Here is a 21,776-nt window from a genome sequence, read left to right as displayed (position 1 = left end):
TGCGTGTTCTTTTTTTTTTTTTTTTTGGGTCCGGGCTTGGGGCCTGAACTCTGGGCCTAGGCACTGTCCCTCAGCTCTTCAGCTCAAGGATAGCATGCTACCACTTGAGCCAAAGCGCCACTTCTGGCTTTTTCTGCGTATGTGGTGCAGTGGAATGGAACCCAGGGCCTCAAGCATGCTAGGCAAGCGCTCTACCACTGAGCCATCTTCCCAGCCCTGTGTGTTCTTTCTAAACCCAATACTTCTCATCTATTAAACAGGAATCAAGCTGGGCACCAGTGGCTCACGCCTGTCATCCTAGCTACTCAGGAGGCTGAGATCTGAGCATCGTGGTTCAAAGCCAGCCGGAGCAGTAAAGTCTGTGACACTCTTATCTCCAATAAGCCACTCAGAAAATCGGAAGTGGGGGGCTGGGAAGGTGGCTCAGTGGTAGAGTGCTTGCCTTGCATGCCTGAGGCCCTGGGTTCTATTCCTTAGCACCACATAAACAGAAAAAGCCAGAAGTGGTGCTGTGGCTCAAGTGGTAGAGCACTTGCCTTGAGCTAAAGAGCTGAAGGACAGCGGCCAGGCCCAGAGTTCAAGCCCCACGACTGACCAAAAAAAAAAAAAGAAAAGAAAATCGGAAGTGGTGCTTTGGCTCAAGTGGTAGAACACTAGCCTTGAGCTGAAGAGCTGAGGGACAGCGCCTAGGCCCAGAGTTCAAGCCCCACAACTGACAAAAAACAAACAAACAAAAAAACAAACTCAGAACAGGCAGCATAGGGGCTGGGAAGGTGGCTCAGTGGTAGAGCGCTTGCCTTGCATGCATGAGGTCCTGGGTTCGATTCCTCAGCACCACATAAGCAAAATGAAAAAAAGCTGGAAGTGGCGCTGTGGCTCAAGTGGTAGAGCGCTAGCCTTGAGCTGAAGAGCTGAGGGACAGCGCACAGGCCCAGAGTTCAGGCCCCACGACCGGATCCAAAAAAAAAAAAAAAAATAGGGAGCATAGGCCTGAAATATGGTACCCCAGTTTGCAAGTTCAGTGTACAAGCTGTCTGGTGTGTTCACACCTGTGCACACCGAGGGCAGAGGCCCATGGCAAACAGCTTCCTGGATAGCTGTTGTCTTCCAAAACTTGTCAGTGTTCTCCTAATGTCTTCTTTTAAGAAGAATTTCTTGGGCTGGGGGGTAGCTCAGTGGTAGAGCCTCTGCCTAGCACATGGAAAAACCAGATGTCCAGAACCACAAAAAAGAAAAAAGTCTTTAGTGTTCAGAAAATAAGTAATGATGCCAGATGCTGGTGGCTCACACCTGAATCCCGGCTACTTAGGAATCTGAGATTTGAGGACCAAGATTAAAAGCCAGACCAGGAAGGAAAGTCTGTTAAAAATCTTATCTCCAATTGACCAGTAAAAAAGCTGGAAGTGGAGCTGTGAGCTCAAGGGGTAGAGTGCCAGCCTCGAGCAAAAAAGCCGAGAGCCGGAGGCCTTGAGTTCGAGCCCCAGAGGAGGTGGTGCCCTCCTGGAGTGTGCTGAGGGACTACACCCATCTCCACCCTCTTTTCCATACAGGCACCCTGCCTGGGTCACTGGAGTCGGCTGATATTTGTGGCTCACCTCAGGGCTGGAAGCAGCCAAAGGCATCATCTGTTGGTTTCACAGTTCAGCTGAGGTCTTAAGTGATGCTCAGGTGCCATCGGAAATCCTTCCAGCCTGCCTGCCTCCTGCCTGGGCCCTCAGACCGGCTCCAAGCCGCCTCCCCACCTGGAGCGCTTCTGCTCACACCTGTGTGGTGCAGGTGGCACTGAGGAGGCTGCTGCCCGTCCTCGTGGGCCGGGACCACATGTCCGTCCGTGTGACTGCAATCCAAGCCACGTGTGTCCAGTATGCAGCGTGCTCCTTCCCTGGACAGCAGACCAAGTGGCCTAGTCGTGGACTGGGCTGGGCTTAGGGTGGACCCGGCAGAGTTTAGGGCCAAGGGGGTGGTGGGTGAGGCCCGCAGGGAGCTGGGGGTGTCTGGGGTGTTTTCTGCAGCAGAGCTGAAGCTGTATAGAACCCAAAGTTCAGGCCAAGGGCCAGTCTGTGATGGTGGACCGGGCTTAGAGATGGGGGCCAGGGTGCAGACCGGGTCAAGCTTGGGAGACCTTGGCTAGCAGCCTGGAGGGCTTCGGCCCCAGGCTTCGGCTGGGAGCGCCCGGGGCGCAGGCGGGGCCGCTGCTTCTCGGAATCCCCTTCCTCCCGGTGACCTTGCTCCTGACCTCTGGCCCGGAGCCCGCCCCGGCTTCCGGCGAGGACCCGCAGTGGTCCGGGGTCCGAGTGGGCTCTGGCACCGAGGACCGCGGACGCAGGTTTGGGGGCAGCGGCCGCGGGGCGCCTCGGGTCCCCCGGGTTGTGCGGTCGGCGGTTCCCGAGCACGTGGTTGAAGGGGGTCCGGGTCCGCAGGGGCGCGGACCTGCCGGGGCGCGGGCGCCGGGCGGACCCGCGGGGTGACGGGCGCGCCCGGGCCGCGCGGGGCCTGAGCGCCGCTGGGCCTCGTCCGGGCGGCCGGCGCTCCCCGGCCACGGGCGCCCCAAGGGCGTCGCCCGCGGCCGCCCCGGGGTCCCTGCGGCCGGGCCGGGCCGGGCCCGGGGCGCGGAGAGCGGCCGCGTGGGGAGGGGCGCTGGGGACGGGGGCGCCCCGGCGGGCGGGCCCGCGGCCCCGGCCCGGTCCCCCCACAAGCCCGGGCGTCCGCGCCGCCCCCCGCCCCCCTCCGCGCCCCTCCCGCCACCCAGCGCGCGCCCGGCCCCGGCGCGCGGCCCCTTTAAACGGCCCGCGGCGCCGCCCCCGCGCCGCCCGCCCCGCCCCGCCGCGGTGCGGCCGCCGGTGCTGGGCGAGGTCGGAGAAAGTCCGCGGGCGCCGGAGCGGAGCGGGGACGCCGGAGCACTTCCTGCCGCGGGCGGCGCCGCAGCGGCCCAGGCCGGACCGGGCCGGGCGCCCGCAGGTACGGCCGACTCGGCGCCCGCCGCGGGCGGCTCGTCCCGCCGCCGCCCGCACTTCCCGCAAACTCGGGGCGCGGGCCGCCAACTTGCGCGCGCCGCCCTGCCGCAGTACCCGGCCGCCGCGGCGGGGCGCGGCCGGGAGTGGGGGCCCCGGCGGGGCGGGAGCGGGAGCGGGGGGGGGGGGGGGAGCCCGGCGGGGCGGGAGCGGGGGGGGGGGCCCGGCGGGGCGGCGCGGGCCGGCGGCGCGGGAGCGGGAGCAGCGGGGGCGGCGGGGCGGCGCGGGCCGGGATGGGGGGGGCGGCGGCCGCACGGCCCGCGGGGCCCGGCGCAGGGGGCGACACACCCCTCCCCGGCCCGGGGACCCCTCCGCGCGCCGGGCCGCGCTCTGGCGCCGAGGCCGGGGCTCTGCGGGACGCCGCGGGGTCCGCGGGTCCCTGGGCGGCGGTCTGTGGGTCTCCCTCCCGGAGCCCCGGCCTCAGGCCCGCGGCCTCACGGGTCCGTTTCCGGATCGGCCGCGCCGCCCTCCCCGTGCCCGCCCTGCCCGCTGGGGCGCAGGGTTCAGGAGATGCGCCGGGTCCCCCGGCCGGTGGGCTCGGTCCTCCCGCGCACCCGTGCGCACGGGGAGGGGGGGCCGAGGCCCGGTGGCTTCTGGGGAGCGAGGACGGCAATTCCCTCCCGTCCTCCAGGTGGACCCGGCCGGACTCAGCCTTCTCTGGCTCCGGGACCGGGTCGGGGTCTGGGGGTTTGGCTGGGCTTACTGAAGGACAGAAGGGTGCGCGGTCTGCAGGGGGCCAGGCAGTCACCAAGGAAGACTTCCTGAGGCCCACAAGCCACCTGTTCTGGTCCTCCTGCTGTGCCCATCACCAGGAGGCCCCGTGGCCATTCCACCACTGGCTCGTCCGCAGCCCTAGCCAGAGGGGGGAAGCTGGCCCCGCGTGCCCGTTGGCATCGCCACAAGTAGAACAAGATGTCACTTGTCACTCCTCCATGGCCAGGGATCTTTCCTCAGTGGTCACACCCAGGGCTGGTCTGGTGAAGGTTTGTCCACCATGGTAGTCGAGGAGCTGACCGTGAACTTGCAGCCATCGTGGGCTCTGGGCAGACCTCCTGGAGCAGCAGGAGGGCTGCAGGGAGGAGACGCCAGGCTGCACCTGGCCTGCTCTTCCGTATTCTGTCCTGGGACTGCGGGCAGGTGTGGGGGGCGCACAGCGGCCCTCCAGGAGGGGGCTTGTGGGTGACTCTGACAAGTTTGCCAAGGCTCTGGGCTTTGGGCTAGAGCGGGAAGGAGCCCGAGTTATTCCATAAAAGTACAGTGATTTCCGGTGCTGCACTGATGTGCTGAGGGCTGGCATGCCTCCGGCGTCCTTTGTGAAGAGGGTGGGCAGTTTGGTTTCCGAGGCCTTCTCTGGCCTCAGCACAGTGGTCCTCTGTTCTGGGGACTGAGCATAAGAACGATGGTTTTGTCCTGAACAGGATGTGTGCTCAAGGTTCTAGTAGCACCTGCCTCTGAGCTCCGTGCCCAATCCCAAGATGCCAGCCCCAGGCTGCCTTCTTCGGTGAGCCCTCTGCTGTGCCCCCTGCACACTGTCCCAGGCCTGACCCCTGCCTCTCACAGCCTGGAAATGACCCGCTGCCCCTCTCCTGGGTTCTGCAGCTGGCTGGCTGCTGGGGCCATATGATGTCACGAATGGGCTCAGGGTCTGCCAGACCCTTTGCCCATGAACCCATGCAGACCCTACCCTGGGCCTCTGGACCCTGGGCTCCCAGGCTCTGGGTGGGGACCTACTGGGTTGGGGACTGGGCCATAGCAGCCCTCCTTCTCTTGTGAGAGGGGGACTCTCACTGCAGGATACTTGTCCTGCCCACTGGGGCTGGGTTCTCAACCCACGGCTTCAGCTTCTCCACTGCTGCTGGGCTGGGCCTAGACACAGAATCATTTGCCTCCAAGGAGTGAATGCCCTAGGCTGAGGAAGCCTGATTGGCCTTTTATAGAGGAGAACTGAGGCCTGTGGGGATGCCTGTGGGCCGGGCGGGGTGGGGTGGGGTGGGGTGGGGTGGGGTGGGAAGGACCTTCCCTGGGTGAGGGACCAGCGCCACTAGCTGCTGGGACACTGGGTCTGAGCTGCCGCTGGGGAGTGCGCCTGCCCCTTGGTGAAGTCCAGTGGGCATGATGTGACTAGGCGTGTGTTGAAGGCCCCTCACTGGGGCAGCCCTGCATGTGGGGCTCTGGGCTTCCCCAGGTGCCTGCCCTCACATGCCATCCCGTGCCAAGCTGCTCTGGACAGCCCCTGGTCCTGCTGGGCCTGCGCGGGAGCAGTCCGGACCTTGGACACCAGCAGGTGGAGGGGGAACCTGGCAGCCCAGGTCTCTTCTTCATCCTCTCCGGGGTGGGGGTGGGGGTGGGAGGCACCCACGGCCCTCCCCCTTCCCCACCCATCCCAGCTTCCCGCTGGGGACTGCTCCCTGCTCCTCTCCCAGCTGAGGTCCTGGCCACCTCTGTTTCTTTTTTAGCACATTTTCACCCCCCGGCAGGGCTCTCACTTGGATGAGGTCATTTGCAAAATATGCTCCCTGCGGGGCGGAGGGCTCCCAGGTGTCACCGACACCTGCCACCAGCCGGCCTGCAGCTAGCCGCGCCTCCCCTCCGTCCGCCTCCCCTCCGTGCGGGAGTTTGTGAGGACCTGTGTGCCGCTCTGTTCTCCGGTGCAGCCCCTGGGCTGCAGGCTGGTGGAATCCGTGCTGCACCTGGTCTGTTGAGAGAGGGGTGAGGTCTAAGGCTCAGGTGGTGGTGGTGCTGCAACCTGGCCTGGGCCCAGTGCTCTCCAGCTGGGACACCCCGGGGTGGGGGTGGGGGCCAGGACTCAGGTCCCCACATGGAGATCACCCCCCATCCACCCAGGCTGTGTGAGCTCAGGCAAGTAAGCTGCCCTCCCAGGGCCCCATCTTGTTACACAGTCCCTGAGGGTGAGCAGGCTCCCTGCTGGCCAATCCCGGCCTGCCTCAGTGTGGCAGGGTCCCTGGGGGGAAGCAGTGGCCCTTTAAGGGAAGCTCCTCCACCCCCCCCCCCCCCAGGCACTTTCTGAGTCTCTGGAGGAATGTCACCCCTCCCCCTTACACTGGTCAGGGCGTCAGAGGGCAGGCCCAGGGCTGCTGGGGGCTGCTGTCAGTCCAGGCCTACCAGGGCCCAGGCCTCTGCCTGGGAGCCGGGAGCTGGGAGCAGGCGGGAACGGAGGGACCTGAAAGTGCCCATATATAGTCACTGGGGTGAGCGGAGCTGCTCCTCCAGGGCGGTCTGTTCCGAGTGTGGGTGGGGGCCCCTCGCAGTCCAGGGGGAGGGGTGGCAGTGGGGGGCCCAGGGGTCTGGCTCAGGGCATTAGTGGGTGCCGTGGAGTCAGGCCTCAGGGACTGTTGCTTGAGAGTAAATATCTCTCAAGCCCTCTTGTGGGGGCCAAGTACCTCTTGGGAAACACCATTTTTGTTTTTGAAAGTTGGAGTCCGTAATGGCCAGTGGCCAGAGCTGCCCGGCGCTCCTGACTGGGCATTAGAGGCTGGATGCCCCGCACAATGCTGGGACTCTTCTGACAGCCTGGGGGGCCTGCGCCCCGCCGTGCGCCACTGCTGCCCGTGTCTCCTCCCTGCATCTCCGTTCTGGGCACTGGTTGGAGCTGATCTGGTGGTACTGGCTGGGCTCTGGAGGAGGCCCCTGGGGAGGAGCGCCACCTGAGCCCCGGGGGACACTCTGGGCAGGGCGCCCCCCAGGCTTCTGCTCCCAGCCCGTCCTTGGCCTTTGCTGTCCTAGTGTCTCTGTGCCAAGAAGGGAAGAAATAGCTCTTTGCCGAGGCTCTTCCAAATCACAACGCTCACACAGTTTTGTTCATTTAATCTACTTCACAGTGCACTGCTAGGGGCCTTTGTTAAATTTTGTATATTGATACTTTTTGTTGTTGTCAGCAGTTTTTTCCTTCCTTTTTTTTTTTTCCAGATATAGAGCCATTAGGGTGAGAGAAGATTAAAAAGATACATTACAATTAAAATGTTAATGAAATCTTCATCATACAACTTTTGAAACCCTTTAGGCATTAATCTGGCCTGTGTCACGTCCATTAACTTTGGCTATTCTTATTCCATACTGACCCCTGCTGAGAGATTTGTGCTATAATTGGATTTTTTTTTTTTTAATAAAAAAGGGGGAAAAAGCTTTTAAGGAAATAGAGGTTGAGTGGTCCTGCAGGAAGAAAGAGGAAAGCAGGAATGGGAATCATGGTCCTTCCACGCAGGCCCCCTTACCCATAACTTTGGGTGCCTGTTGTACCTCCTGGTTCCGTGGGCTGTGTCTGTCCTGGGGCCAGGACTGGGGGATCTTGGAAGGGGGAGCCTGGTCTCCTCCCCGGGGCTGCTGGACTTCAGGGTGGCATCTGGCCCTGGTGGGAGGGGGGGGTGCCACGGGTGAGGGGCAGGGGTCTGCGATCACCTGGGATCCCTGGTCAGCTCTCACACACGGCCCCAGGCACCGCTGGGTGTGGGGAGCTGGTCAGGTGGTTGGCAGTGGGCTACAGCAGACAGATTTCATGTCTGTGTGTTTTCGCAACACCTTTCTATAAAGGGAAACATAATTTAAAATATGATTACTTAGTGTTGTAACAGCGCCTCTGTCGCTGCGAAGCGACCGAGATCATTATCAAGAGTCTGATATTAACTTGCAGGGAATATTATGCAAATCACCCGCAGCACACGCCCGGATTCTCCTCCTGGGGTGGGGGGGGCAGGCTGGCTCCCCAGGGCTTGGGACCCCTCAGTGTGACATCTCAGACCTCAGTCCTTGCCGCTGAGTCTCCTCCTTTGCCCTCATCCACCTTCCACATCCAGGCTCTCGCGTGTGGCAGGGACACCAGGGGACAGAGGAGAGGCCCGGGACTCAGGTGAGCAGCAGCCCTGTGTGCCAGGCCCAGCCCCAGCCACTGTCCTGTGCCCCGAGGCTAGGCTTGGCTGTCCTAGCAGGTCCTGTGGCTCCTGCACCCTGCTGTATAGCGTGTGTGTCTTGCACTGGACTCACTCTGTTTGGCTCCTGAGGGAGGGACCCGGCCATCCAGGTCTGGCTGCTTCTGGGGGGCTCAGGAAGCTACTAAGGATGCGTGGCATAGGCCAGTGTGCTCTGGCCTGGCTCCCCGCCTCCAGCAGGGCCCCCCACACCTGCCCTTCCTGCTGGTGCTGGTAAGGTGGAGCAAGCGCAGGGCCTGTTTGTGAGTCTCAAACATGTGCCCCCACCATCCCCCACCATGATCATGAAAGCCTAGAACTCCAAGGACACGTGGCTGGCCTCCGCCGTGGTGACGCCCGCCCACGGGTGTACAGGGTGACGGGGAGTGGGGAGCGAGGCCGGCTTTCCCCGGCCCACACAGCACCGTCCTGCACTGGGTGCCAGGAGAGGTGTCCTCACGGGGCCGCTCAGCAGGAGGACAGGGCCCCTGTGGCAGCTGGGGGTGGATAGGATCTTGAGGTGGTTCTGTGGATGCCAACCAGCACTGCCCCTGGCTGAGTGGCTGCTGCCCAAAGACAAGCCAGGTTTTAGAGCCAGCGTCCTCTCGGGATCTGAGTCTGGGCTGTACCGTCCCGGCCTTGGTGTTTCTGTGTGTGAAATAGGAGAAGCGGGCCTGGCTACAGAGGAGCCACTTTGTGTCCTCTCCTGGGAGCGGGGCTCCCTGTGACTTGCCTGCTCTGGGGGCAGTGCTCGCATGTGCGTGTATGCACGTCTGCGCATGCGTGCATGTGCGTGTGGTATTCTGGGGTGGGTGGGTTGTGAATCTGGTGGCCTTGGCACAATGGTCAGACCCCTAGGGCTGCTCACACATATCCCGCAGATGAAGCTGAACCCCTCCTCCAGTCCTAGAGACGGGCCACTGGTCACACTCGGGTGTCTGCGGTCAGGGCCGCTCCGCTCGGCCTCCTGCAGCTCCCCGGGGCCTCGGTGCTGCCTGGCCTCCACCCTGCCACTCTAGAATCAGCCTCCAGAGCACGGGTACTGAGGCCACCCTGGCTCCAGGATGAATTCCCCTGGAGACCTTCGCTAATGGCATCTGCAGTGACCCTGCTCCTGCTGGGTGGAGGCGAGATTTGGGGGGACACTATTCACCCCAGTATGCAGGGGAGCAGAAATGGTCTGTGGCCAGACGCAGGCCAGTCAGGGCGCAGGGCTCTTGGAGGAGCAGAGTCCCGGAGAGGGGTCGAAGGAGGGAAATGGGGCCGCTGTTACATAAGCTTTGGGACAGGACAGACAGGGACCGTGTTAATTATTGTAACCCAGTTTAGCAGGAGTCCATGTCACATGAAGGGCCTGCAAGCCACTAGCACCTGGGTCACAGTGGAGCCCCAGGGGACGTGGTGGCACAGGGCAGTTAGCGTGGCCTGGGCTCTGGCCGCAGCCTCCGGGCTGTGTGGGAGGCGGTGTGGGAGGCTCTGCAGAGGCCGAGGTGATGGGTGTCTGAGGGGAAGGCTGGTGTGGCCTGGGCCCCAGAGCTAGAGCAGGAGCTGTCCAGACCAGCAGATAGCCCATCTGCTCCCAGAGTGAGGCGGCAGCGGTGTGTGTGTGTGTGTGTGTGTGTGTGTGTGTGTGTGTGTGTGTGTGTGTGTGTGTGTGTGTGTGTGTGTGTGTGTGTGTGTGTGTGTGTGTGTGTGTGTGTGTGTCTGTCTGTGTGTCTGTGTGTGTCTGTGTGTGTCTGTGTGTGTGTCCCACCCCTCCCCTCGGTGACATGATAGGACTTAGGCTCTCCTGGGAGCACAGCCGAGCCTTGGGTTTCTTCTCTTCCTGTTCCTTCTGTACAGCACAGATGACCAGTTCTGTGGAGGACACACCCGTTTCCCCAAGGTTGCAAGGGGCTGTCCCGGGGTTATGTCTGGGCTGCTCCCCGACTCCTCATGGCAGGAAGACAAGCCCCCATAGGCACCGTGAGTCGCCCCTGGACGAGGAGGCCTCGGCGTGTGTGGAGGGGCCCTGTCCAGCTCCCGTCCCCTGGTGCGGGGCTCTAGGGGTGGGGGGCAGCGCCCTGCCTGCTGTGTGTTCCGAGGGCTTCACAGAGCCATGCAGCCCAGGGTGGGCGCCCTGCACACACCAAGACAGCCAGAGATCCTGCTGGGGCGAGCACCCCCTGCACACACCAGGACAGACAGCCAGAGATCCTGCTGGGACGGCCTGCACACACCAAGACACACAGCCAGAGATCCTGCCGGTCAGGAGCAAGGCCAGCCAGCTCCTACTCGGCTGGCCTGCCTCCTGCCTCGAGGTGGGGGTCACCCCGCCCTGGGCCGCCCAGTGCGGGTGGGGGCTTAGTTCACATCGAGAGCAGCCACCTCTAGCCACTTCCGCGCACCTCAGTGTGCCCTTCACCCCCACCCTGCCAGCGCCGGGCAGTAACCACACAGGCGCTGCAGGCGGGCGCCACGCCACCAGCTCCTCAGGGATGTCCTTCACGGCAGGATTTCTGGAGCAGAGGCCAGGTGCTGGCTACTTGTTAAATCCTCAGTCTTCACCAGGCCTTGAAGATCATTTTGTCTATTTTTAGTTCACCTGAAGGGTTTCGTTAGAGTGTGTGTGTGTGTGTGTATGAGTGCATGTGTTTGTATTGTGTGTGCACGTGTGTGAGTGCGTGTTTGTAGTGTGTGTGTGTGTATGAGTGCGTGTGTTTGTATTTGTGTGCACGTGTGTGAGTGCGTGTGTTTGTAGTGTGTGTGTGTGTGTATATGAGTGCGTGTGTTTGTAGTGTGTGTGCACGTGTGTGAGTGCGTGTGTTTGTAGTGTGTGTGTGTGTGTGTGTGTGTGTGGTTCAACTCGAGGTCTGGGCGAAACAGTCCTTGAGCTTTTTTTTTTTTTGCTGAGGTCGGCACTCTACCACTTGAGCCACACTTCCACTTCGCTAGATGTTTTTTTTCTGGTTAATGGGAGAGAGGAGTCTCAAGTTTTCTCCCTGGGTTGGCTTTGGACCACAGTCCTCAGCGCTCAGCCTCCAGAATATCTAGGCTTACAGGTGTGAGCCACTGATGTCTGGACTGCACTTCCTGACCTGGTGTTTTTGTCGCTGAGGTGTTCTTTTGTGTGTGTGCTGGGGCTAACCTCCACCTGGGCACTGTCCCTGAGCTTTTTTTACTCAAGGCTGGCACTGTGCCACTTGAGCCACAGCACCACTTCCGGCTTTTTGGTGGTTAATTGGAGACAAGAATCTCATGGATGTTCCTGCCTGGGCTGGCTGTGAATGGAGATCCTCAGATCTCGGCCTCCCAAGTAGCTGGGATTGCAGGTGGGAATTGCTGGGGACTGCGTGTGGCTGTTAATTTTTGTTTTTGTGTTCTAAGTAAGGAGCTTATGCTCCAGCCCAGATTGGCCCAAGCTCTCTCTCTTGCTACCTTAGCCTCCTCCGTGCTGGGATTACCAGTGTCCACCCCAGGTCCAGCACACCTGTGTTCATGGAATCCAGGGGATGGCCTGAGGACACCCAGCTCCCCTCACCTGAGGCCCGGCCGGGCCGGCCCAGGCAGGGGATTCCCCAGGCATCACACCACAGAGGCATTCCCAGGACTCAGGTGCTGGCCTGGGGTGCTCTGTCTGGGCGTGTCCTCTGGTGCCTGCTGGATCGCGCTGGGCACGGTGCCCTCATGGTTCATCCCTGTGGTAGCAGGTGCCAGGATTCCCTTGAGACCGGTGGCATTCTGTCTGTGGGGGGCCGTGCGGTGCTGGCCCGTGCCGGGTGGAGGGGCTCTCCGGGGCGGCCTGTGTGGCTGTGAGTGTGAACGACAGCCAGGAAGCCTTGTGTCTTCAGGGTTCACCGGCCCGGAGCATTCTGAGGTCTCCTGAGCTTTCCTGCGCTTGGCTCTGAGGTCCAGGCTTGTTCAGGTCTGCCTGTGGCTCCTGCCTGGTGTGTACCTCCCATCTTGGGCAGGGACTTGGCAGATGCCAGTGGTCCTGTGCCCACATCTGGAGATGGGTACTGGAGATTTCATGTATGGTCACATGCAGTGGGGGCCGCCCCAGCATGGGTGGGGGAACAGCGGGGGCTGGCACACGGCACCTTGAATGCACGAGAAGGAGCTGGTCACGCCGCAGCTGTCAGTCCCTGGAAAGGATGGCTCAACGGGCCATGAACTGCCCTTGCGTGTAACCTGGGGCCGTGTGGTGGGGACGCCGCTGTGTGGTGCAGGGCTGAGCCAGGCAGGCGCTGCAGTGGCACGCTGCCCTGCCTTCCCTCCTCCTCCACTGTCGGAGCTCACAGGTCACCGGGTGGTGGACCGTGCCCAGCTTTGTCCCCCACTCCTCTCAGCGATGAGTGAGAGTCCTGCCTTGTCGCCGCTCCTCCATCTCCTGTCATTGGAGCTGCCAGGGCCACCTTGGTTCTTGACTGACAATACCCGGCCTTGTCCTCGGCTGCCAGGTCCCAGGTGGTGAGCATGGCCGGTGTGGTCAGGGGAGGGGTTAGTGGGCATCCAGGGGCTGCCGTAGCTAAGGACTGGAAACGGGTATGTGGGGCTGCACTGTTCTCACACAGTTCTGTTGGCCAGAAGTTAGAGGTCAAGGTGTGGTAGGATCCCTGGAGGGTCGGGTGGCTAACTGAGCTGGTAACCTTTGCTGTTTGGCTCCTGTCCATATCACATGACATCACTCTGGGCTGTGCCGCCACACGGCCTTTGTCTCTGTCCACTTTCTGTTGCTGTAACAGGATACCCGAGACTGGGTGGTAGTCAAGAATAGAGGTTCATTGGGCGCACGGGTCTGGAGGCTGGAAGTCTAAGAGTGTGGCGTCTGCATCTGGTTTCCCTTCTGAGGAGAAGAAAGGAAGCAAGCCCTGGGGGTGGGCATGGCCGTGCAGCTCCGAGGGTCTCTGCTGCCCAGGGGCCACTGGGAGGGAATCGGATGAGGGTCCAGGCAGGCTGGCCTTCCGGGGGCTGCAGAGGGGCCTAGGGTTGGGTGTGGGCAGGAGAGGTGCTTTGGCCGTGGGCAGTGGGGACAGCCGTGGGTCTCCACGCAGCTCTGCAGCACCTGCTCAGAGCCTGACTCCTTTGATTGTACAGACTTCTCTGAAGACCCAGTCCCTCCAGGATAAAGCTTAGCCTGGCCCAGGTTGGGGCAGGGACAGGCAGGGAGACAGACAGACAGATAGACAGGCAGGCCTGAGCATCTGAGGCCACACCACTGAGCCAAGGCCATCAAGTGGACAGGGCAGATCTGGCCCTTGAACTTGGTGTGAGGCCTCCCTGTCATCTTGAATTGGGTCCTGGCCTGGCCGCACCCAGTGCACGAAGGGAGGCAGAACAGGGTGGTCCCCTGTGAGCCCTGAGCCCCGGCAGGGCACACCAGGCTTGAGAGGCCTCTCCCCCTCCCCCATCTCACAGAAGGGGAAACAGAGGCCTAGAGAGGTGGGGAGACCGGGCTGTCATATGTAGGGCCGCGTGTTGCAAAGCCAGGCCTGGCGAGGCTTTGTTCTGGAGTGTTTCTTGGCGTTCCACAGGTGCGGCGTGCCGGCCATTGCTGTGGGGGAGGGAGGCAGCGGGAGGACAGTGGGAGTCCAGCAGGCAGTGGCCTGGCCCTTGACCCCCTCCCGGTCCTTTCCATGTCCTGATGTTGCCTGTTCCCTGGGTCTGGAGGGCAGCCACCGCTGTGTCTGAGTAGCACCGGGAAGGACAAGCAAAGAGGGCCTCAGCCTGGGGAACGGGGGCGGGGGGGGGGCAGAGCGCTTCCTCACAGGACTGTGCCTTCCAAGTAATCCTCAGGGGAGCAGCCTAGGAGGCTCTGCATCCAGAGCGACAGAGACAGGGCCCTGGGGGAGGCTGGCGTGGCCGAGGGGGTGTGCTCTGCCCTGTGCCACCGGGGGATGGAGTCCTGGCCTCGGGCACCGGCCCTGCTCCGCGTACGGCTCACATCGTCGTACAGCGTCGTACGGCTCACATCGTCGCCACGCAGGTGGTTTGCTGCAAAGGTGGCAGGGAGGCCCGGGCGTCCCGGAGCCATGGCCCCATTGCACGCACGGGGGTCCTGGATTTCAGGCCGCTCCTGGCTTCACGTCTCACAGAGGTGCCGCGTGGGGGAGGCTGCAGACCCACGCCACTGGCTCGCCCGGAGCCACGTCCTGAGTTCAGGGCGGGGGAGGGGAGCTTGTCCGGCTCCAGGCTGCCTCTCCACGCTGTGGCTGTGTGGACGTGGCCTTCCACGTCGTTCTCACAGGCTGGGTGTGTCCTCAGCGGGCAGCGTGGAGAGCCCGCTGGCCTGGGTCCCGCCCTCAGGCTGCGCTCCAAGACCTCCCTGCGGCCCTGCTGAGAGGTGGGCCTCACCTCTCACCTCTCACCTCTCACCTCTGCGGTGCACCGCTAGCTGCCCTGCTTTGCTGACTGGGCGGTGGCTCCAGGGTTGGGCCTGCATGGGGGCGTGCTCCCCATGCTGGAGGGCAGTGCCCGTTGCACTGGCCACGTGCATGGTGGGCTCAGTGGCCATCCGGCCTCTCCCCACTTGGCTGCGGCCTCTGGTCTCACCAGCCAAGAGGCCACGGTGCTGGCCTGCGGGGGGGTCTTGCCCTGTGGCCCCGGCTTGTGGGGCGGGAGCCTGGGTCTCTCTCGCCAGGGGTTGGGGTGTGTACACACGAGAGTGGTTTCTAGGAGCAGTACTCTAACTGATAGAACATGTGGAGTTTTTTTTAAAGCCGTGATTGAAGTCAAATTAACATATTTACCTTCTGTGCTCCCCTGGGAACCGTGCGGGAATGGGAGAGGTGCGGCAGCGGCGGCAGCGGGTGGTGACAGGGGACGCCGGCTCCCTGGGGACAGGTGCCGTGAAGGGGCCTCCCAGGGGCTTCCTTGGCTGCCTGCTGGGTGGGCCTGGCCAAGGCCAGGAGCCAGACCTTGTGAGCATGGGGTCCCCCTCCCCGGCACAGAGCAGCACCTCAGCGGCCTCTCCCCTGGTCCCGCCCAGCCCCTGGGCTGACCGGGCTCTTCTGTGTCTGCGTCTCACTGTCCCTCTAGGTCTGTGGAGCCAGATGTGGTTCTGCTGTCAGCCAGCCTCAGTCCCCCCCCCCTGTCCCTGTCCCGCCAGCCTCAGTCCCCCCCCTGTCCCGCCAGCCTCAGTCCCCCCCCCCCCGTCCCGCCAGCCTCAGTCCCCCCCCGTCCCGCCAGCCTCAGTCCCCCCCCCCGTCCCACCAGCCTCAGTCCCCCCCCGTCCCGCCAGCCTCAGTCCCCCCCCCGTCCCGCCAGCCTCAGTCCCCCCCCCCCCGTCCCGCCAGCGCCTCAGTCCCCGGTCCGTCCCCCCGTCCCGCCAGCCTCAGTCCCCCCCCCGTCCCGCCAGCCTCAGTCCCCCCCCCCGTCCCGCCAGCCTCAGTTCCCCCCCCGTCCCTGTCCCGCCAGCCTCAGTCCCCCCCCCCGTCCCGCCAGCCTCAGTTCCCCCCCCGTCCCTGTCCCGCCAGCCTCAGTCCCCCCCCGTCCCGCCAGCCTCAGTCCCCCCCCCCCCCGTCCCGCCAGCCTCAGTCCCCCCCCTCCCCGTCCCGCCAGCCTCAGTCCCCGGTCCCCCCCCGTCCCCCCGTCCCGCCAGCCTCAGTCCCCGGTCCCCCCCCGTCCCCCCGTCCCGCCAGCCTCAGTCCCCCCCCCCCCCCCGTCCTGCCAGCCTCAGTCCCCGGTTCCCACCCCCCGTCCCCCCGTCCCCCCAGCCTCAGTCCCCCCCCCGTCCCGCCAGCCTCAGTCCCCCCCCCGTCCCGCCAGCCTCAGTCCCCCCCCCGTCCCGCCAGCCTCAGTCCCCGGTTCCCACCCCCCGTCCCCCCCTCCCGCCAGCCTCAGTCCCCCCCCCGTCCCGCCAGCCTCAGTTCCCCCCCCCCGTCCCGCCAGCCTCAGTCCCCCCCCCGTCCCGCCAGCCTCAGTCCTCCCCCCCCCGTCCCGCCAGCCTCAGTCCCCCCCCCTCCCGCCAGCCTCAGTCCTCCCCCCCCCCCCGTCCCGCCAGCCTCAGTCCCCCCCCCCCCCCCCCCCCCCGTGGGTCTTTCACCTGAGCTTCTAAAGGGAAACTTACGCAGGAGACTGTGCCATAGCCCTGCCCAGCCCAGCCCCTGGCAGCTTCTGTTTCTGTGGCCAGATGAGCAGAGCCCTGTGCAGCTTTCCCTTCTAAGTCAGGCTTCCTCCACAGCATCATGTCTCTGAAGCTCATCCAGGCTGTCGACAAACCAGAACTTGGTGTTTGTGCCTGACTGTATGATTTGGATAGGATTTCAAATCAAAGGGCATTTGAAACCTGGCTGTTTATCATCATTTAAGAAAGTGTCGGGGGCCTGGTGGCGTGGTTCAAACAGTAGAGTGCCTGCTTAGCAAGTCTAAATTCAAGCCCCGGGACTGCAAGCGATTGAGAGGGAGGGAGGAGAGGGCATTGGTGCGGGCGGTCAGGGCCGCGTGCCTGCGTAGCTGCTCCCAGACTTGCCCTGTTCTGTGGGGAGGAGGATCACTGAGTTGGGGGGTGTGTTACTGGGGCAGAATAATTTGATCTTTTGTAGATAGCACCTGGCACAAATCTGCAAGTTACCACATCGTGGGAGCTGGGGGCAGTCCCGTTGAAGGGCCTCCGGCAGAGGCTGGCGCCTCCGGCCCTGCCCTTCCTTCTGAGGTTTGACAGCTCCATGGCCGCGACTCCTCGTGAGGGTAGTCAGTGCAAGCTGAAGACAAGGGCTGCGTGGCCCACTCTTGGAGCCCCCGTGGGCTCCGTGGGTGGCTCGGCCAGTACCTCCCTCTCTGGCTCTTCGGAAGCTCAGAGGTGGGTTGGACCTTGGTTCTCAGGTGTAAGAGTCTCAACACTGGGGAATGGTGATGTGGGGTTCACATACAGGGCTGCGGATGGGGTGTTCCCCGCTCCTCATGTGCTGAGGACATGGCTTTCCTGCTCACTGGCGCTGGGACTCGAGGACGCTGAAGTGTTTGACCGGCAGCCTCGCCGGGGCCTCCGTCACCCGAGCCTACCCCGTCCTACCCCCACAGGGAAGAGCCACGTCACCACGAAGGGTGGCGAGGTCCAGAGAGGCCTGGGGAGGCCCGCCGCACAGAGCCCTGGGCCTGCGCGCTTGGCTGGCTTCGTGGGGTGCCGGGATGGCTGGTCCAGGCACCGGGCGGCTTGTGACTTCCACCTCCTCCGGCTGGCTCTGCTGAAAGCATTCAGGCTGGACTAGCAGGCACCCGGAGGCCCCGTCCCTTCCATGGGGCTGTGACAGGCGTCTAACACCAGGCCAGCGGGTGCTGACCAGCAGCACCTCAGCTGGAGCGCTCTGCCTTCCCCAGGCTGAGCCCACATCAGGCCTGCAGGTTCGAGGAAGCGGCAGCAGCCACCTGTGGCCCACGTGGCTGAGTTGTGGATGTCCACACCTACGTGTCCCGCCTGGGGTCTGCTGCCACGCTGCCTCTGCGTGGCCTCACCGCAGTCTAGGGAGGCCCAGCCGGCCGTCGCTGGCCGGGTCCCATGCATGCAAGGCAAGTTCTATTCCACTGAGCCACCTTCCCAGCCCCCGTCAGAGAGCATTCTACTTGCACGTGAATATAATGATCCAGCCCAGGAGCACTGGGGTGCAGACACACCCCTCTGAGCATATCGCCCTGAAATGTCAGCACACAGCGCTCTTTGGACTTGCTTATGCACAGGTATTATGGACCAAGGCAAGCAAGGCACTCTGCACACCGCCTGCAATTTTCCATTCATCTGTGTGAGTCTCTCATCTCCTGTGTGCTGGCTTACTCTAGAGCAGTCACTGTCACCGGGGACAAAGCACTGCCTCCCGTGAGCACAAAGCTGTGCTCTGATGTGCTTCCCCAGGGTCACCTTCCTGTCCCCGCGTCTCCTGCTGGGTCCCTGTTTCATTCTGTATCACCTTTTAACTACTGAACTGACCCCTCTTCCTCTCTCGCTCTCTCGCTCTCTCGCTCTCGCTCCCTCTCTTTCTCTCTCTTTCTCCCTCTCCTCCCCCCTCTCTGAGAAGGGGCTGAAGGAAACTACAAAGGTGATGGGACCAGCTGTCTGGCACGCCTGGTGACCAGGAGCATACTGTCCTGTTTAACGTGTGTGCACACCCACAGATGTTCGCATGCATATGCGTGGACACATGCACAACAGTACACACATGGCACGGACACAACATGCCACCTACATGAGACACACAAGTCTGTCCACATGCTCTATCCATACCCACAAACATACTTCACATGTGTGTAATGAGACATGTACAGCATCATACATATGACACACACCACAAACACAACACACAATATACTTCATGCATGCATGTGATACATGAACACATGCACAACATAGGTACCTCAAACATGACGTATGTGTGCCTGCCTGTCTCACATGCACATATATGACACAGGCACATACACACAGCATACATGTACTTGACACCATGCACACGTGAGGCATGAACGTACTTGCCAGGATATCTCAGTATACATGCAGAAGACATGTGAACACATACACCATAACTCGTGTATAAATGGACATGTGTGCACCTGCATATGCCAGAAGTTACACAATCCTTCATGCCTCATATGGGTGCATGTGCCCAACACACTTGTAACACAACATGACATACATGGTTTCCACATGCTGCACACATGTGCAGAATACAGGACATGCATTGCATGCACACAGGGCACATATACAAACATGTATACCATACATATTGCCTGTGTATGCAGATGTGTGCATACATGTCACACAACCTCACATGGCACATTGCACAATGTGCCATATACATGCACTGTGCATGTACAGCTGTATACCACACGTGTGTGCACATGACACATCACAGTACATTCAACAGACAGGCATGAACACATGCCATGCCACACACCACACGTGAGGTCATGCAGGCCGCAGGCTCACAATGTATACATGCCGTACTCACGTACGCATGCCCGCAGATGCATGCCAGAGCTGTCTGGATCAGGCCTTCTTTTCCTGTAGCTGTCTTGTGCTAAAGCCTCACTCACACATGAGGCGAGAGCACTACCACCGAGCATGCCACCAGCACAGATGGTAAGTGTTAGAATCATCTTGTTGCTACTGAAATCCTTGCTGGAATTGCTCTAGAAGCCCTGATAGACCCGTATGTCCGAACTGGCATGTCCCTCTGTCTGTTTGGGTCTTGATCTCTTCTACCTGTGTGTCGCAGTTTTCAACATGGACATGTTTCCTTTGCTTTACACAAGGTCCTTGCTTTCTTTCCAATGATTGTCAGTGGTATGCTGTTGCTCAGTTTTGTCGTGCTAGAATATAATGCAATTGTTTATCTTGTGTCCTGTGACCTTGATATGATCTTGTTGGTTGTCGGGGTTTATCGTTGAGTCTGGGAATTGCCTGTGTACGATTTGTGACTGCTTTGGTTCTCCACTTTGTTCCAGTCTTTGCATTGCTTTGCAGTAGTCTTTATCTAGTCTTTCCATCATCTGTTGTAGAAGAGAAAGTCTTGGCCATGTACTGCCCTGGCTGGTCTCAAACTTCTGAGCTTACGCAACTTCTCAAGTAGCTGGGATTACCGGCATGCACCGCAAACCCGGGCTCTCACCTCATTTGCACTTGAGTTTTTATCCTGAATGGATGGTACATTTGGTCAGATATTATTTTGCATTACATAATGTGTTTTTATGGTTTAAAAAAAATTCTCTGGCCTGAAACTGGGTGGTTTCATTGGTAGCTTCTTAGTTGGTCTTGGTATATGATTCTTTAAAAATACTTCCCTATTAATATTTTGTGTAGGGGCTGGGAAGGTGGCTCAGTGGTAGAGCGCTTGCCTTGCATGCATGAGGCCCTGGGTTTGATTCCTTAGCACTACATAAGCAGAAAAAGCTGGAAGTGGCACTGTGGCTCAAGTGGTAGAGTGCTAGCCTTGAGCTGAAGAGCTGAGGGACAGTGCCCAGGCCCAGAGTTCAGGCCCCAGGACCGACCAAAAACAAAATTACGTAATATTTTTGTGTCTACATGAAAGATGATCTGTAATTTTCATTTTGCTGTAAGTGGTCTTTGTCAATCTTTTTAAATATTCCATAGAATTCTCCAGGGAAGCTATTTGAATGTAGAAGTGAGTGTGTGAGTGTGTGTGTGTGTGTGTGTGTGTGTGTGTGTGTGTGTGCATGCATATGCATGCATACATGTATGCACCAGTCCTTGGGCTTGAACTCAAGGCCTAGGCTCTATCCTTGGGCTTTTTTGGTAGCACTCTACCATTTAAGCCAGAGCTCTACTTACAACTTTTTTTCCCTTCTCCTTTTTGTAGTTAATTGGAGCTAAAAGTCTCATGGACTTTCCTGCCTGTGGTGTCTTTGAACCTTGTTCCTTAGAGATCAGCCTCCTGAAGAGCTAGGATTACAGGTGTGGGCCTGGCTTAAATTTAGAGATTTCTTTTTGAGGACTTCAAAATTAAAGATTCAATTTCCTTGTTGTTACATCTTTTGAATGCTCCTTTTCATTCCAGGTGGATTACAGTAGGACTGACGCTGCTCCAGTTGATTTAGGTTGTTAAGCGTGGAATTGGTGGTGCTGGTTTTTTTTTGTTGGTGGTGGGGCTTGAACTCTGTCCCTGCACTCTTCAGCTCAAGGCAAGCACTCTACTGCTTGAGCCACAGGGACTCTTCTGGCTTTCTGGTGGTTTATTGAAGATAAGAGTCTCACCGAGTTTCCTGCCTGGGCTGGCTTTAAACCACCATCCTCAGATCTCAGCCTCCTGAGTAGCTAGGATGACAGGCGTGAGCCACCGGCGCCCAGCTTGTTGGTGCTGTTTTATATCGAATCCTTTGACATCCGCAGGCTCTGGAGTAATGTCCTTGTTTCATTCCTGACTGATAGAATTCGTATCTTCTACATTCTTATTTTCTTTGTCAGTCTTGCTAGTGACTTTTCACTTCTACTTTGGTTTGATTTTTTTTTTTTTGTCAGTTGTGGGGCTTGAACTCTGGGCCTGGGCGCTGTCCCTCAGCTCTTCAGCTCAAGGCTAGCATTCTACCACTTGAGCCACAGCGCCACTTCTGGTCCTCTAGTGGTTTATTGGAGATAAGAGTTTCACAGACTTTCCTGCCCGGGCTGGCTTTGAGCTGGGATCCTCAGATCTCAGCCTCCTGAGTAGCTAGGATTACAGGCGTGAGCCACCGGTGCTCATTTCTACTTTTCTGAACAGCAAACAAACAAAAACATCTGGTTCATTGACTCCCCCCTCCCCCACTATTTTTCTAATTTTAATTTCATTGATGACTTTGTTTTCAATTTTGATATTGCTCTTTTATTTCCTTCTTTCTGCTTGCGTTGAATGTACCCCCCCCCCCCCCCCACCTTTGGTTCTTGAGATGGGAGCTTACATGGTTAATTTCAGATAACTTTTCCCTCGGGCAGCTCCTCTTCTTGTGACCTTTCTTTTTCTCTGAGCTCTGTTTGTTGGCTTTCTCCTCTTTACGGTGGGTTAGTCAAGGCTTGCTTATTTCTGTTTGGGGAGATTCCCTTGCTGCTGCTCTGTTGTGATTTCTAGGTTCGTTCCATGATTTCTGCATGATTGATTTCAAGGCTTTTTTATTTTTTGGTGGGTTGTGGGTCTTGAGCTCAGGGACTGGACACTGTCCTTGAGCTTTTGTGTTCAGGGTGAGCTTGCTACCACGTTAGTCACAACTCCACTTCCAGTTTTCTGGTGGCTAATTGGAGGTAAAAGTCTCATGGACTTTCCTGTCTGGGCTGGCTCAGATCTCAGCCTGGATTACAGGTGTGAGCCTCAAGCCTGACAAATCTGCCATTTTATTTTGTTGTTTTGGCTCCTACTTGCTGTCTTTAGTTTGTTTTTTGTTTTTTTTC

At 60.0% G+C, this 21,776-nt stretch overlaps 1 protein-coding gene across 1 annotated transcript in view; it reads left to right on the top strand.

The window, feature by feature from the left end:
* The first annotated feature begins 2,859 nt into the window (after nucleotides 1–2,859).
* Nucleotides 2,860–21,776, top strand: part of Nacc2 (NACC family member 2) — a 73,170-nt gene continuing 54,253 nt past the window's right edge. Inside the window, exon 1 of the mRNA XM_042681165.1 lies at nucleotides 2,860–2,958. The gene's annotated coding sequence lies outside the window, so the exon portion shown is untranslated. The remainder of the gene's footprint in view (nucleotides 2,959–21,776) is intronic.

Source organism: Dipodomys spectabilis, unplaced genomic scaffold (genome assembly GCF_019054845.1).
Source record: "Dipodomys spectabilis isolate Male_0828 unplaced genomic scaffold, ASM1905484v1 ptg000067l, whole genome shotgun sequence".
NCBI classification, from domain to species: Eukaryota; Metazoa; Chordata; class Mammalia; order Rodentia; family Heteromyidae; genus Dipodomys; species Dipodomys spectabilis.
This window is presented reverse-complemented; position numbering and strand designations above follow the sequence as displayed.